This window comes from Pteropus vampyrus, unplaced genomic scaffold (genome assembly GCF_000151845.1).
Source record: "Pteropus vampyrus isolate Shadow unplaced genomic scaffold, Pvam_2.0 Scaffold168, whole genome shotgun sequence".
Classification (NCBI taxonomy): domain Eukaryota; kingdom Metazoa; phylum Chordata; class Mammalia; order Chiroptera; family Pteropodidae; genus Pteropus; species Pteropus vampyrus.
In genome coordinates, this window is record NW_011888949.1 from 1,236,831 (window position 1) to 1,241,523 (window position 4,693).

Below are 4,693 nucleotides of genomic sequence, written 5' to 3' on the forward strand. Positions count from 1 at the left end.
TACCCAGTCAACAGCACCCAATACAGATCGAAGCCTCACGTCCTTAAACTTCCCAAGGTACCTAACACAAGCCCGACCCCTAATTTTACAAGTTCCTTTCTAATACTCTCTCATGGAGATGCATTTTGCCTCAATACACGATGCAATCGACCCAACTTGTCCAACTTCAGGTGTCTCGCTGGTGGTCCTTTGCTGGAAGGCAATTTAAAAGGTCAGAAAAGACTATGGACCCCCAGACCACCGCATTCCAAATTTATATACAAGACAGGTGACTGGCTCCCACCTTCTGCCCAACCCCTCTCAAGCGGCGAATGAACGATGAGGGGTTTGGTACAGTTCTGTATTAATTTGTGATCATTTTAAAGTAATAACTATACTGGTGAAAGCAGCATCGATGGAAGAAAAGCATTCTGCAGCTATCGCCTAAGCAAACGCACCCAAAGCTCGGGTGTGCTGAGAGGCAGTGTCGCCGTGCCGCTGAGGCAGGCACAGGGGCGGGCGGTGGAAACCCCTGCCTGCGTGTCAGCTCCGCGGGCCATCAATAATTGCGCCAGTCACTGCTTTAGAGTCCTGGGTGATGGCTCGTGTGTGTACATTATCTGAAAATACGTTAGTCAAAAGGTCACACATAGACCAATAAAAAGTTTTTGTGTGTGAACCGAGGCTTATAATTAATCCAATTCTGTGCACCTGTAAAGGACTTAAAAAAAAAAAAAAGACAGCAAAAGGAAGAAAGGGAAAGTATCATTACTACCTGACATTAATACCTAAAGCCCAATGTGATCATTAAAGTCAGAGGTCCCCAACCTTCCTGCTCCACTGAGAATCTAACGCCTGAGGACCTGACGCGGAGCTGAGGCGGTGATGCCGGCGCTGGGGAGTGGCTGCAGATACAGATGCAGCTTCGCTGGCTGGCCCGCCACTCACCTCCTGCTGTGTGGCCAGGCTCCTCACAGGCCATGGACTGGTACTAGTCTGCGTCCTGGGGGGTAAGGGCCACTGATTAAAGTAACTAACAAGAGAACTCTGAAATAGTCATAATATTAGAGACAAAATAAGGTCATCACATGAGTATTTAAAAGTTAAACACTACACTACATACAAAAATTTACTAAAAATTAATCGAAGACCTAAATGTAAGAGTTAAAACTATAAAACTCTTAGAAGAAAATATAGAGGGAAACCTTCATGCCTTTGGATTTGGCAATGATTTCTGGGACATGACGCCAAAAGCACAGGCAACAACAACAAAAAAAAGAGACTGGACTTCACCAAAATTTTAAAATTTTTGTGCATCAAAGGACGCTATAAATAGAGTAAAAAGGCAACTCCAAGAATAGGAGAAAATATTTGCAAATCACATATCCAGTAAGAGATTAACATTCAGAACATATAAAAAACTCCTAAAACTCAACAATGATACAATGACTCAATTCAAAAATGGGCAAAGGATTTGAATAGACATTTCTCCAAGGAAGACATACGCATGGCCGATGAGCACATAAAACAATGCTCAGCATCACTAGTCATCAGGGAAAAGCAATTCAAAACCACTGTGAGATACCACCTCACTCATCAGGATAACTACTATTTTTAAAAAGCAGAAAGCAGCGTGTGCTGGCAAGGACGTGGAAAAACCGGAACGCTGGTGCCCTGCTTGCCAGCAGAGTGAAATGGTGCAGCCACGTGGGAACCAGTGTGACCGTTCCTCAAAAACGTAAACACAGAGTCACCATAGGGTCCGGTGATTCCACTTCTAAAAGATCTGAAAGCAAGGTCTCAGAAAGACATGTGTTCACCGATGTTCATGAATTATTCACGATAGCCAGGAAACAACCCAAATGTCCATCGATGGATGACTGAATAAGCAAAAGATGGTAGATACATACAAGGGAATATTACTCAGCCTTAAAAAAGAAAGAAATTCTGACATATGCTACGACATGGATGAAACTTGAAAACATTATGCCAAGTGAAATAAGCCAGTCACAAAAGGAGAAACAGTGTGTGATTCCATTTAAATGAGATACTTGGAATGGCCAAACTCATGGAGACAGAAAGTAGAATGAAAGTTACCAGGAGCTGGGAGGAGGGAGGAACAGGGAGTTATTGATTCATAGGGACAGAGTTCAATTTGACAAAAAAAGTTCTGGAGATGGATAGTGGTGATGGTTACACAATAATCTGAATTTACCGCATGCCATCGAATTGTGCACTTAAAAATGGTAAATTGTATATTACGTATATTTTATCACAATAAAAAGTTAAAAATTACTGCATTATATGACAAAACCAAAGAATTGAATAATTAAAAGAATTGGCAACAAGTCCTAGAGAAAAATTAAGCATTTATATTCACTCCAAACATGAATAGTTTAAGAAAGGAACATCGAAGCCTAGAAACTCACTGAGCTTGGTCAATGTCTGGTCTGGTTCTGCAGAGGGTGGGGTACACTCACCACCCAGGGGCGCTGGCCCAGCAGAAAACGGGGTGAAGAGGGGCAAAACCAAGGAACTCTGATCGGGGCCAAAACTGAGTTGTTTCCAGGGGAGTGGACAAAGATAATGAAGCTCTTGGCTACTTTCTCAACCCAGATGGCAAAATACCTAATTAAAAATAAAGCCTAGAACAAACAGACCAGCAGAACAGCACAGGTCCGAAATTAAACCCCACAAATATAGTTACCTAATTCATGACAAAGGTCATAAATGGTGCTGAATCAATAGGACACCATGTGAAGAAATATACACGCCTTCTACTTCACAGTATATACAAGAAATACACTGCAGATCAACTGCAGATCTCAATGGGAAGAACAAATCGATAAAGCATGAAGGGAAAAGCACAAGAGAACATCTTTGTAACCTTGGATTAAGCAAAGATTTCTTACACAGGACATAACACACAAAAAAAGCACTGGCCATAAAAAGAAAAAAAATTTGATAAAGTGAACTATATTAAAATTAAGAATTTCTGCTCATCAGAAGATATTGAGTGAGTGAAAAGGCATCCACAAAATGGGGGGCGGGGGGGACGGGGAGAAGAGCAAAGTATCATATCCACAATACATAAAGAACTCTTGCAAATCAATATTAAAAGATATACAAACTAATTTAAAAATGAGGAAAAGACTTGAGATAGTTCACAAAAGATTTCCAAATGACCAATAAACATATGAAAAAGTGTTCAAGTTCATAAATTCATTAATCATCAGGTACATGCAAATGAAATCTTTTGTGTAATAAATACCACGACACACTAGAGTAGTTAAAATTTTAAAAGGACAGCGAACACTAAGTGCTGTAAGGACTGGAAACAGCCACGCCTCTCATACAGTGCTGCTCAGAGGAGAAATTCGTACGACCACTTTGGCAAACTGTGTTAAAAGTACGTACTAAAGACGAACAAATGCACAGCCTATAACCTAGTGGTTCTAGGCCTAGGTGTACACCTAACAGAAGTGCACACACATGTTCACCAAAAGACACGTTTAAGAATATTCGTAGTCAAAATCTGGAAAATACTAAAGCGCCCATCAGCAGTAAAATAAAAATAAACTGTGCTATAATCGCAGAACTACAGCACTGAGAATGAATTATAACCACATACAATACAAAGGAATTCCACAAACACTGTTGAGTGAAAGAAACCAGAAACAAAAGAATGCATACTAGAAGGTTCCGCTTACATAGTAGTTCAAAACTAAGCAAAACTAATCTGTGAAAGCGGGGACAGTGGCTGCTCTTGGTAGAGCGGAGTAACCACAGAAAAGAAGGACCTAGTAATAGTCTGTTTCTCACTCTGGGTTCGGATTACACAGATGCGACTCGTGTGAAATGCTTCAAGTGTACACATTTGATTATGCACTTTTCTGTTTGTTTAGCTTTAATAAAAAAATTAAAATTAAACTAAGTATGCTGTATCAAATTCCACTAGTTCAGGACTTAGATCTCCTCTTTATTCCACAGTATGACTTGGCAAAGCGATTCTCAATTTTCAAGATCAAGAACTACACAAATTAGGCAATTCCAAACCAGAATTTTTTCACGTGGAAATAAGACCGTGACAGAGAAAAGTTAAAAGAGAGAAGGGTAAATACAAATGCACCGAACAAATATTTTACACCGCTGCGAAAACACAAATAAACACGATTCTAATGTGTTCTAGCGCATCATGAAACGGTCAAACAGCCAGGTCGATTGCTAAGGCCACGCCTGCTTCCTGAGCCCGGGCAGCAGCGCGCACCCAACAGGGCACCAAGGAAGGACGACTCCCCTGAGAAGTCGCTTCCAGGGCACAACAGACGTTGGCTCAGGCCCTCGATGTCAGAAATCGCGGCTCTTCCCACCCGAAACAGAAGGTTTGGGACTTCGTACATTAGGTGCGGCTGGAGAGCGACGGGCGAGGGACCGGAAGGCGTGTGCTAAGGTGGACGGGATAACCGGCCCGGCTGGGGACGCTGGCTTCTCGGCAGAGACGGAGACCCCGCAGCTGAGCGCGGAGACCGCGCCAGGCCCGTCGCCAGCGCCCGCGAGGGGCCACACAGGTCCTGCCAGGTGCCTGCACGAACACCTGTCCACGCGGCCAGGGTGGGCACGCGGGCCGGCGCGGCCACCGTCCGAGGCTGCCACCCGAGTGCGGGAAGAGCATGGGATGCTGAGGGTGCAGGTGGCGCCGCAGCACCGCCCGTGG